Raw genomic sequence first — 13,754 nt, forward strand, 5'->3', positions numbered from 1 at the left:
ATATGAATGGGAATGTTTTAAAGTTCCCAATACACGTTATTTTTTTATCATCTGCGCTTTAGGCAATAATCGATTTAGCATCTTTCAGGGATTTTTTAAACATTAAAAAATGTATTTAACTTAATTTGTATATTATGTTTGCTACATCATTTTTCTTCATTCTTATACATTGTAATCATTAGAATTTATATAGTGACAATATATAATGGTTTGGAGAAGAGCAAAAAATGAACTTTACAAACGGATTATAAATTTGGACTTGAACTTGTTTCTGTTCTCTGTAGTTTAGTACAAAATGGCGGAAGAGTGCTTGAAAGTTTCAGTGGCCGGGTTTCAGATTTCAGACTGCAATAATTGGATTAGAGAAGAATCAAAGAAAAAAACGAAAGGCGAAGTGGAGCTAATGCCATCTCCTCCCCCTCTCAAATAAAGCTGCATTTAGAACTATGACAATCGAAATTTAAAACCATGTTCTTTTTATTTTTTAAATGGCAAGTTATTTATTTTCTCCAAGATACATTCACAATATTCCACCTCACTGACGTGTAGAAATGTTCAGAGGTTCGTAGTAGTTCCTGCGAGAGAAGGAATGAGACTGAATCCGGATTTAATTAGTCTTCTATTTTCGTTATTTCAGTTATTTCAATGATAATATTTATCCAGTCTTTGTTATTTTAATTTTGCATTTAAGTTTTGTTGATCAAGACAATAACGAAATCTCGAAATTCTGTATATCAAGTTTGTAAGGTTTAAAAAATCTGCAGGCACGAGCGAAGTCGACTAAAGTCCCAACATAGTATTCTCTTTAACTCTTCCTAGCCCAGTTATATTTAAACATGCTCGCACCGTTACTCTCAATACAAAGCACAACTTGCAAATCCCCTTACTGTTCATTTTAATTGTTTTAGTGAAGTGAATAATACTTTGCATGCTATTCCTTCCACGTTCACAATGTAATATCTAATATTTCTATTATAGTAACTAAATAATTGATTAAAACTAATATGATGAATTAAGATGACTTTGACTGCTTGAAGCAATACAAAATATTTTAATATTACTCCCATTCTAGTAAATGAAGAAATAATAGTACAAAAGTAACAGACCAGAAATTGCATAAATTGGCTTGTGCCTCTTTTGAAAAATTTCATTGGTCAGTGTCAATCACATGGCTTCTAAGCTGTGGCATTTGGTTTGAGTCTCATTGGCCAACAGAAATCATGTGGTTGATCTATATGTGTCACTTTCTTGCGATTTTATTATTCCAGTTACTAATGTGTGTGATCTGATTCTTCCATTTGTCTAACAATGTTCCAGATAAACAAATGATGAGGTGGGATGAAATCTTTGAAGATTCTTTGATTCACAAAGTAATGATCGATAGTTTCAAGGACATCAAATGATCAATTTCTCATACAGTACATGCTGAAATTCTTTTAGGCAACCTTTGGCGAGCAACGATATTGGAAACTGGAACCATGTGTGCCCTGTTGTGGTGTGGTCCAGTTTGAAAGAGATGGGGATGTCAAAGGTTTATTCAAACCAAACCCAGCAGGTGTATGAAGAGAGTTTAAGATTTTGGTGAACTTTTATAACTTTGTCAGCACTAGAAACCTGGCGACACTTGGGTGCTGCCTAAGAGAGGTCTGCTATATGATTTTACCGGGTTGTAAACAAAACAAAGCATTGCACTGTACCTAGGTACATGTGGCAATAAAGTATCATCATCAAGATTTTGGAGCAATCCTAGCTAGGCTAAACTCAAAAAGGTCAAAATTTGTCACAGGGGTCTTGAAACTTATCCTAGTTTCTCACAGCTTGAGATGTCCCTTTGAAGATCTGTTTCAATCATTGCATTTTGCATAAAGATGTTTTCTTAAAAAGTCTTAATGTTTAAGAAGGAACTGCAGACGCTGGAAAATCGAAGGGAGACAAAAATGCTGGAGAAACTAAGCGGGTGAGGCAACATCTATGGAGCGAAGGAATTAGGCAACGCTTCGGGTCGAAACACTTCTTCAGATTTATGCAGGAACTTAAAAAGTCCTTTCCTACATAACTTCTGCTTGATTGCTATCACTGCTGCCTATACACATTCCCATCACCATCGCCATGCTGCTATCTAGAAGAGATGGAGGTCTCCAACAGAAGGCTTGCTTAGGGATCTTACAATTTTTCCATCGGAGATTTGGCATGGGAAATCTTCCATGTTGTGGTCCCATAAATTAATGACATTCACAGATTTCCAGGACATCTGCAGTTTTTGTGACCAATCATCTGGTTGATCTAGATGTGCCACTTTCTTGCCATTTTATTATTCCAGTTACTAATGTGTGTGATCTGATTCTTCCATTTGTCTAACAATGTTCCAGATTAACAAATGAGCTGAGGTGGGATGAAATCTTTGAAGATCCTTTGGTTCACAAAGTAATGATTGATAGTTTCAAGGACATCAAATGATCAATTTCTCATACAGTTCATTCTTTTAGGCAAGCTTTTTGACGAACAACAATATTGGAAACAGTACCAAGTGTGCCCTGTTGTGGTGTGGTCCAGTTTGAAAGAGACCACACCACACCTTATTTGCATTAGGTGCACCATTTTTCAGCCTCCGTTCCGATATTTGAAGCAACAACCAGCAATTTATTCTCACCATCATCTACCAAGATTTCACCACTCATCTACTTGCTAGGGACAATTTACAATGGCTGTTTAACCCACCAACTTGCATGTGTTCAGGATGTTGGGGGGGGGGGACGGAGCACCTGGACAGAATCCATTAGGTCACAGGGATAACATGTAAACTCAACACAAATTGCAATGGAAATCGGATTCAAAATTGTATTACTGGAAATGTCAGGTAGCAGCTCAACATGGTGTTTCAATCTGCATCCTTCCTGCCCCTGTATCAAAGGAAGACTCACAATTTAATTTGTTAGTTTGATTTTTTAACTATCATCTACAATAAATTTTAATTTTAAAATACAGCTGAAAGAAATTCCCACCACAAATGTTACCACAACTATACGTATTCTATAAAATGGATGAAAGGAGATCACCACAGCAGAAATAGAGGGGCAGCTACTTCATTGGTAAGGAGGTTCCAACATTATATTTGGTCACAAAAACTGCAGGTATATCTAGGTCCATTAATCTCAGTAATTTATAATACATGTACTGTATGTCTACTAATTGTTTCTTATTGCATTGCGCACACCGAGTGACCAAATATTGCTAGGAAATTATACTGCACCCAATAAAACATTCTAGAATGGCAAAAATGTGAAAGATCAAACCACCAAAGTTTTTGGCTTGAACAGGCAACACCTCTCCCTCAACGTCAGCAAGACAAAGGAACTCGTTATCGACATCAGGAAACATGGTGGGATATAAGCGCAATCTGCATCAATGATGCCTAAGTGGAACTGGTTGAGATCTTAAAGTCCCTTGGTGTAGTCTTCCTTTATCGCACCTGACCATCAAGGCTGAGCAGGTGAGGAAGGAGCTGAGCAGACTCCGCCTAGGCAAAGCCACGGGTCCCAATGGTGTCAGCCCTAGGGTACACAAGCCGTGTGCGGAGTACTCCAGCATATCTTCAACCTGAACCTGAGCCTGGAGAAGGTTCCTGTGATGTGGAAGACATCCTGCCTGGTTCCTGTACCATAGAGGGCGTGTCCCAGTTCCTCCAATGACTGCAGACCGGTGGCGCTAACTTCACACATCATGAAGTCCCTGGAGAAGCTGGTGCTCACTCACCTGCGATCCCTGGTTAAACCCCAAGTTCACTTACCAAACAAAGATGGGGGTTGAGGACACCATCATCCACCTGCTCCATCATTCCTATGCTCACTGGATAAGCCGAAGCATTGTGAGAGTCATGTTTTTTTACTTCTCCAGTGCGTATAACACCATCTGGCCTGCACTCCTAGAGAGCAAACTGACGAAGATGCGGATGGATGCTCCATTGGTGTCCTGGATCACCAACTACCTGACTGGACAACCGTGTCTCAGACATGGTGGTGAGCAACACAGGGGACGGTCCTCTCTCCCTTCCTGTTTACCATCTACACCTTGGACTTCAGATATAACTCCGTCTCCTGCTACCTGCAGATGTTTTCAGATGACTCTGCAATTGTGGGCTGCATCGGTGATGGGAGGGAAGCTGAATACAGAGGTGTAGTCAATTACGTTGTTGAGGGGTGTGAGCTGAATCACCTGCAACTCAACACCGACAAGACTAAGGAGTTGGTGGTGGACGTTAGGAACACCCCTGTCCCCTGCCTCCATCAATGGTGTGGATGTGCAGTTTACCAGGGAGTACAAATACCTTGGAGTGTACCTGGACAGTAAACTGGACTGGGCCAGGAATGCTGAGGCCCTGTACAAGAAGGGACAGAGCCGGCTGTACTTTTTGAGAATGCTCCGCTCCTTCAACGTATATAGTAAGATGCTGCAGATGTTCTACCAATCAATGGTAGCCAGTGTCATCTTCTTCACTGCCGTGTGCTGGGGCAGCAGGGCGAAGGCTGCAGACGCCAATAGGATCAACAAACTTATCAGGAAGGCTGGCTCCGTCCTGGGTGCGGAGTTAGATTCATGGGAGGTGGTCTTGGAAGGGAGGATTCTCCTCAAACTGTGGAGCATCCTGGACAATACAGCTCACCCCCTCTATGACACACTGGTCAACCTGAGGAGTTTCTTCAGCAACAGACTAGTTCCACCAAGATGTAAGACAGAATGCCACAGGAGATCCTTCTTCCCTGTGGCTATCAGACTTTACAACTCCTCCTCCTTCTGCCATAGGATAGACTGAGACTTCCTTCCCTCCCCCCTCCACAATGTTTGCACATCATCCAATCCTTTCCACTCATCACTTTCATTTCATGTTTCATGGATTTTCTGTTTTATGATATTTGGCAGCTCAATTTCCATCCTGGGATAAATAAAGTTCTATCATATCGTATCGTAAATATTACCAATGATCTGTACCAATCCAATCTCATTGAAGCAACAGCAAAACATCACACTAATGTCTCTACTTCCTCAGGAGACGGAGGAAATTCAGCATATATAGAAGGCCTAGCGGGAGGATGTGGCTGATCTGGCACTCTGGTGTCAGGACAACAGCCTCCTCTTGAACATCAAACTAAGGAGCTGATCGTGGACTTTAGGAGGGCACATCATCCAAGGACGTACACACCATTGAGGATAAATGGGGATACTGTGGATAGGGTGAGCTGTTTTAAATACCTGGGAGTCCACATCTCTGAGGATATGACATGGACATCACACGCCGCAGCACTCGTTAGTAAGGCAAGGCAACGCCTTTACCACCTCAGGCAATTGAGGAAATTCAGAGTGTCTCCGAGGATCCTGCAGCACTTCTACTCAGCGGCTGTGGAATGCATCTTGTCCGGAAATATTACAATCTAGTTTGGGAATTGCTCTGCCCAGGACAAGAAGGCTCTGCAGAGAGTAGTGCGTTCGGCCGAACGCACTATGGGAACTTCACTCGCCCCTCTGCAGGAACTATACAACAGGAGGTGCAACTCCAGAGCCAATAAAATCATGGGAGACCCCTTCCACCCCTGCAACGGACTGTTCCAGCTGCTACGTTCAGGCAAACGCCTCTGTTGCCATGCTGTGAGAACGGAGAGGTTGAGAAGGAGTTTCTTCCCAGAGGCCATTAGGACTGTAAACTCCGATCTCACCAGGGACTAACTTTACTGAACCACTACTGCTTTTTTAAAAATTGCTGTTTTTTTCCCTTTTTCCTTCCGCCCACAATATTTAATATGTAAAAGGATATGTGATTCTGTTCCATTCTGTTTGTAGTTTGTTTGGTTGTTTCTTTGTTTGTCTTTTTGCGAAAGTCCGCGAGCATTGCCACTTTTCATTTCACTCCACCTCGTATGTGCATGTGACGAATAAACTTGACTTGATATCTACAACTACTCTTACAAACTATGACAAATGCAGTACAAAAGCATACTGTTGGGTGCATCACAGATTGGTTGGGAACAACGCTGCCCAAGACCGCAAGAAATTACAGAGTTGTGCACGAAGTCCATTCCATCGGATAGGCCAGACTCCCCATCTGTGACTCCATCTACGCATCACACTGCCTTGGGAAAGCAACCAACATTATCAAAGACTTGTCCCACCCCAGTCATTCCTTCTTCTCCCCGCTCCCTTCAGACAGAGGATACAGAAGTTTGAAAGCGCGCACCACCAGACCCAGGAACAGCTTTTTCCCTTCTGTTATCAGACTACTGAAGATTTTCTATAAGCTGGGGTACAGTCCTGATTCTTCCACTTACCTCATTGTGGATTTAGACTTTTTCTCTGGAACTGTTACACTATTATGATGTGAACTGTATTCAGCAATCTGGTATCTTGCTCTTCACTTTACCTTTTGTACGTGTTTGGCTTCATTATATTCTTGTGTGGTTTTACTTGACTTAATTGGATAGCATGCAAATAAAAGCTTTTCACTTACCTCAGTACACGTGCCAGTTATAATAAAAAAAACAAACAAACGTTCTTGTAGGTTGATATGCACACTGCTCTTCTGCTCCCTACTCTGGGAGGGTTGGGCCTATGACCTATCCAGGGCAAGGGGGGCCATGGAAGATCTGAAGTCTTAAGACAGTAGGGAGGCGTGAACAGGAGTGAACACTGGCCACATTGTGTATGAGCAAGCTCAGGCATTGTGCCTGGGGATCTTGAAAAGACTCTGACCTGGAACCAGGATATTGTCGTGTATTAGGAGGGAACAGCAATAGGAATTGAGGAATCAGTACAGGAAGAGAGCATCCAAGGCATTGTGAAGGATTGATTGATGCGACTCCAGTTGTGGGTGCAAGAGCAGCTATCAGTAGGTGGTGGATGAGAGGCAAGAATTAACTGGAAGAGTGAGGGATCAGAGGCCACGAGTAAATGCAGGACTGCAGGATCAGAAGCTGTTTTTTTTAAAAAATATTTTTATTAGAAGTACAGTAAATTACAATAATACACATCAGATATATCTTATTACATTTGTTGTACCACTTCGTTTTTCGAGCTTTAAAAAAGATAGAAATAAAAGAAGTAAGGAAAGTAAGCAAGAATCGTGAAGGTGCAGGAAAGTGTTGGGAAAAGAAAGCCCCTTAGGGAAGAAGTTAGAGAAGGAAGTAAAGAAAGGAAATAAGACCCTAGAAAGAAAAGAAAAAAAAGGAAAAACAATCGCTCTATTGTAACACAAAACTCGCAAAAAAGGATATACCAACCGTGTTTTATTTTTATTTATTTATTTTATATCCCCCCCATTACCAGATCCTGGAATCATTTATATTTTAAATTACTATTGCACCTTATGCTTGTAATAGTTCCATAAATGCAGACTACGTCTTTTGGAAGTGGTCTGCTTTGCCTGCTAGGAGGAGTCTCATCTCTTCCAAGTGTAGTGTTTCGAACATGTTTGAAATCCACATTTTCCAAAATTTGAGTATAAGCTTTTTTCCCATTATTAGCCCGTAATTAAGTAAGTTCTTTTGAAACACATTTAATTCGGGGTTACCTTCCGATATTCCAAAAATGATCCATTCTGCTTTTGGTACAAGTTTTATTTTAAATAATTTTGTAAAGATTTCAAATATTTCGTTCCAAAATGTTTGGATTTTTATACAAAAAACAAAAGAGTGCGCTATGGTAGCTTCTTGTGACTGACATTTATCACAAATGGGTGAGACATTGGGGAAAAGTTTATTTATTTTAGTTTTTGAATAATATAGTCTATGTAATGTTTTATAATGAATTAGAGTATGTCGTACGTTGATCGAGCATTTATGCACATATAGTGTTTATCCCAGCTCTCTTTTGAAATTTTTATAGCTAGTTCTTGTTCCCAGTCTCTTCTAATACCATCGGTTGTAGGTATTTCTATATTTAAAATAATGTTGTATAAGTATGATATTAGATTTGCTGATTCAGCCTTTATCTTCATGGCTTCATCCAATAAGTCTGGGGACATGTTATGAGTCTTTTGTGTATCTTTTCAGATAGTCGCGGATCTGAAGATATTTAAAATATTGTTTATTCTTCAAATTATATTTCAGTTGTAATTGTTGAAATGATAATAATTTTCCTAATTCATACAAGTCTCCAAGCATTTTAATTCCCATTCTTTCCCATTGTGTAAATTATTTATCTATAATTGAAGGTTTAAACGACGGGTTATTGACTATTGGCATTAAAAGAGATAGATTTCTTAATTTTAGATTCTGTTTTATTTGTTTCCAAGTTCTAATTGTGCTATGTATCATTGGATTTTTATTATAATTTTTGTTATTCAAATTCATTGGTGAGAGGAGAGTCGCTCCTGTATTACACGGAGAGCAGTCCTCTCTCTCCATTACAATCCAGTCCACCTGCTGGGCAGAGTTGTCCAGCAGGTGAATCATATTTTTAATATTTACTGCCCAATTATAGTACATAAAATTAGGGAGCGCTAGACCACCCATCTCTTTTGATTTAGTAAGGTATGCTCTTTGTATTCTGTGGGATTTATAATCCCATATAAAATTTGTAATGTCTGAGTCTAGTTTTTTGAAGAACTTTTTTGGAAGATATATTGGAATTGATTGAAATAAATATAGGATTTGTGGTAAAAAGATCATTTTTATAGCATTTATTCGACCTATTAAAGACATCGGGAGCGTTTTCCAGAATTTGATTAGATTATTTCGTTTCTTAAGTAAGGGGCTATAATAGGTGTTAAACATAGCGTGATAGTTTGTAGTGATTTCAATTCCTAAATATTTAAATTTTTCTGTGGCTATTTTAAAGGGGAATTTCAAAAGATGTGTTGAGTCTTTCGGTTTTATCGACATAATTTCACTTTAGTTCCAGTTTATTCTGTATCCTGAGAAAGATCCAAAGTCCTCAATTAGATTTAATATGTTTGGTATACTGATTTGGGGTTTTGTGATATACAGTAATACATCGTCTGCATATAAGGATATTTTGTTATTTGAATATTTAGTATTATAACTGTAAATATCCGGGTGTGTTCTAATTTTTTCAGCTAAAGGTTCAATTACCAGAGCAAATAACAGCGGTGATAATGAACATCCTTGTCTATTGCCCCTTGTTAATTGGAATTTCGTAGATAGTATATTATTAGTTAATATTCTAGCCGTGGGTTTGTTATATAATAATTTTATCCATGCGATGAAGTTCTCTCCCATTTGAAATTTTTGCAATACTTTAATCATATAATCCCATTCTACTTGATCAAACGCTTTTTCTGCGTCCAATGAAATGATAGCTAACTCTTGTTCTTGAGATTTGTGAGAGTGCATTATGTTAAGCAGACATCTCAGGTTATTAAATGAATGTCTCTTAGGTATAAATCCCGTTTGATCCTCATTTATTAATTTACTAACATATTGACTTAGTCTTCTAGCTAGTGTTTTCGCTAATATTTTTTGGTCTGTATTTAACAAAGCAATAGCTCTATATGAGCCTGGTTCTTCTATACCTTTATCTTTTTAAAGTATTAATGTGATAGTTGATTCTGCTAGTGTTTCAGGTAAGATTTGTTCTTTAAAAGCGTATGTATACATTTTCTGTAGGCGTGGTGTAACTGTCGTAAAAACATTTATAAAATTCATTACTGAATCCGTCTGGTCCTGGTGTTTTTCCATTCTTAAGTGGGTTTATTGTGTCTTCTATTTCCTTAGATGTAATTTGTGCTCCCAGTTCCTCTTGTTCCTTCAGTTCTAGTTTTGGAAGGTTACAATTGTCCAAAAATTCTGAAACTTTATTATTGTCTATTAGCGTTTTTGATATGTATAAATTCTTGTAAAATTGAGCAAATCTTTTATTGATATCATTAGGTAGTGTTAATAATTCCCCTCTATCTGATTTAATCTTTAAAATTGCATGCTCTTTTTCCCGTTTTTTCAGTTGGCGTGCCAAGAGTTTATGGGGTTTATCCCCAAATTCGAAATGTTCTTGTTTTGTAATTTGGAATAATCTTATAACCTTCTCTGATAATAATTTATTTAGCTTAAATTTCAGTATTAAAATTTTATTATGTTTATCCATAGTTGGATCTTTAGCATTATCTATATCCAGTTTTCTGATTTGTTCTTCTAATTGTCTTTGTTCATCCTTATTCTTTTTGTTTTGAAAAGCTTGATACGAGATAATGACTCCTCTAATAAATGCTTTGAAGGATTCCCATAATAAAGTGGGCGATATATCTGGTGTATCGTTTGTCTCAAAAAATAGGTCCATCTGTTTTTTTAGATATATACTCCCTTGTGGGTCTTTCAAAATTTGCGAGTTAAACCTCCAGAACGATTTGTTCGTAGACATTCCTTCTAATTTTAGAACGAAAGTTAGCGGGGAGTGATCTGAAATCGTATTGATGTGATATTTAGGGTTCATAGTATAAGGGATTAGTTTTGTATTCACTAGGAAGTAGTCTATACGTGAGTATGTTTTATGTACCATTGAATAAAACGAGTATTCCCTTCCAGTCGGATTCGCGATCCTCCAGACGTCTGCTATATTTGTATTTTTTATGTATGTATTTAAGAGTTCACTAGTTTTAGATTTCATATTACCTCTTTGTTTTTGCATCGATTTATCTAAGTACGGATCTAAAACACAGTTGAAGTCTCCTCCAATTATAACATTTTGGTAGTTATATTCTGCAATTATATTCAGGATTTTATTAAAAAATTGAGGATTATCAAAATTGGGCGCATATATGTTTACCAAGGTGATTGGCGTAGCATGGATCTCTCCTGTAACTATAAGATATCTCCCTTCCGTATCTGATATAATGTTCTTTGATTTGAATGGTATTCCTTTGCGAATAATGATTGCGGTGCCTCTGGATTTCGAAGTATATGAGGCTGTGAGTATGTGGAGGAATGGGAGATCAGAGCTGGGAGTAAATGGAGGACAGCGGGTTCAGAAGCTAGGAGTTGATGGAGGAAGAAAGGATCAAAAGTTAGGAGCAGGTGAAAGAGACTAGAGCAGGTAGTGTAGCTATGATTGGTTCAGTGGAAGCAATTGATTAAAAATGTGTATTTGAGTGAATGATGCAATAAGTTGAGAGGAGAAAACGGAGTTGCAAGCCTAGGACTCTGTGCAGGAGCAATGGATCAGATTCTGATGACACGGACACAAGGCATTGTTTGGAAATCATGGGTCTGGATGGCTAGGTATCCATGGATACTTTTTTTTTGTGAGGGTTGAGGGAGAGAGTGTCAAATAAAATAGGTAGTTTACTTACCTTGCATGTGTTCCAAGTTTGCATAACTACAGTTAGATCCTCTTGTCCCAGAATTACCTAATAATGGAATTGTCAGACAGTTTGGCCAAGTTATTTTCATCACTCCAAAAGGAACAGTGCAAGGGAAATGTGTCATGCAAAAAAATGATATTCACTTACTGTGCACAGTGTCAAGCTATTTAATTCCTAGGCATATGTTCCACAGGAAAACACATAGGATATTCACACCTCAAGTTGAACACATTGTTCTATTCTGTCTTCATTGACTGTGTAGCATCTTAAGATGAGTTGAGATCATGAGAGATGCATTTACGTCATGGTTGTTCTTTATATCAATTCCATTCACCTACCTTTGCTTCATATCCTTTACTTTTAATCTCTTAATGATTGAATAAATCCAACAATGCTTTTATTATAAATGATATTAGTATTTATAGTTCTTTCAAGTACCTTTCAAGAATAAGTACATAGTGCTTACTAGATCTGTGACATTGATTGATGAATTAATGTTTGTTTAGTAATGTAGTTAACTTTATGCATTTGAAACTGAGATTGCTGAAAAAGATGGTGCAAAGACTAATGGTAGGAAGTGCTACTGTGTAGGCATAATGGAGAATTGAAGACTTGAGGGCAGGGCTTTAAGGTAAGAGGAGAGAGATTTGTAGGAGACCTAAAAGGCAAGATTTTCACACAGTGATATGGAACAATGTACTAAAGAATATGGTAGAGATGGGGACAATTGCAACGTTTAAAATGCAGTTGGACAGGTTCATGGAGGAAAGGTTTAGAGTGATTCAGGTCAAATGCAGGCATATAAGACCAGCTCAAAAGGCATTGTGATCGGCATGGATGTTGAACCCAAGGACCTCTTTCTGTACTGTGTAACTCTATATCCCTACGATGATGTGAATTAGTATTGAAGGGTTGTCCAGAAATTCAGCCGTGAACTTTGTGTGATGGAGATGGACTTGTGGGAGGGAGTCAATCGTTGGAGGGAGGAATCAACATTCAAGTATACAGGAAAGGGAGAGGAAACATAGGTGAGTTGGGTGTAAAAAGCATAATGATCAACCTAGTGTGGGGAAAGAGGTGTCAGAAGAAAGCAGGGAGAGAGGGAAAGGCAGCGTGTTAAAGAGAGAAGACGATTTTTCAAATGATCTGTTAAGTATATCACTATCTATCGATCAACGTATCATTTTATTTTAAAAACATTTCATTAGTTTCTGACTATTAGTTTTCCGAATTTTAGGGAGTGGAGAGTCAGAGTCTAGGCAGGCGGTAACATTCAGTGCCGAGTTGATAGGGGAATCCACATACTCTGTCACAGGTAAGTAGTTGCTTGATGGGACTGGTGGATAGGGTTTTGAAATGTTGTTTGCTCCTTCCATTCTTATTTGGTTTCCACACTTCCTGTCAAGGAGGATTCAGGTGTTCAGTTCCTTCCTTGATGCTTCTTCTCCATTCTGAACAATCACAGGCCAGGGATTCCATCAAGATTTTGCAAGGAAACTTTGAGAACATCCTTGAAACGATTTCTCCAAGCTCCTAGAAATATGTTGCAGTGACAGGTCTCAGAAAATCAAGAGCTTTTTTGCCTTTTCCTCACAGCTTGAAGGCATTGACTCACTGGAGACAATGATAAGTTTCATTATCAATGTTTGTTTCTGGTCAGAGGAGGCTTCAAGATCTGAAAAACGATCATTTACAAAAAATAACGTTTTCAGGGTCTGGTTCAGGGAGTGTATTCAGGGTCTAGGCAGGAGATAACATTGAGATCTGAGTCCCCTTTCGTTCTCCCCTCCTCTCCCCTGTTCCCCACCTAGACTTGCACCTATTATCCACTTTGGTGGCAAAAACAGGAAGGCTGATTATTATCTGAATGGTGCCAAGTTGGGGAAAAAGGGAAGTACAATGAGATCTGGGGGTCCTTGTTCATCAGTCACTGAAAGTAAGCATGCAGGTAAAGCAGGCAGTGAAGAAAGCAAATGGCATGTTGGCCTTCATAACAAGAGGAGTTGAGTATAAGAGCAAAGAGGTTCTTCTACAGTTGGTCAGGGCTCTAGTGAGACCACACCTGGAGTATTGTGTGCAGTTTCTGTTTCCAAATGTTTGTATCCAAGGACATTCTTGCTATTGAGGGAGTACAGCGTAGGTTCACTAGGTTAATTCCTGGGATGGCGGGACTGTCATATGTAAATGGAATGGAGCGGCTGGGCTTGTATACTTTGGAATTTAGAAGGATGAGAGGGAATCTTATTGAAACATAAGATTATTAAGGGTTTGGACACGCTAGAGGCGGGAAAGATGTTCCCGATGTTGGGGGAGTCCAGAACTAGGGGCCATAGTTTAAGAATAAGGGGAAAGCCATTTAGAACGGAGATGAGTAGGAGATGGGAGGCGAGAAGGCAGGAATGGGGTACTGATTGTGAATGATCAGCCATGATCACAGTGAATGGTGGTGTTGGCT

Source organism: Leucoraja erinacea, chromosome 18 (assembly GCF_028641065.1).
Source record: "Leucoraja erinacea ecotype New England chromosome 18, Leri_hhj_1, whole genome shotgun sequence".
Classification (NCBI taxonomy): Eukaryota; Metazoa; Chordata; class Chondrichthyes; order Rajiformes; family Rajidae; genus Leucoraja; species Leucoraja erinaceus.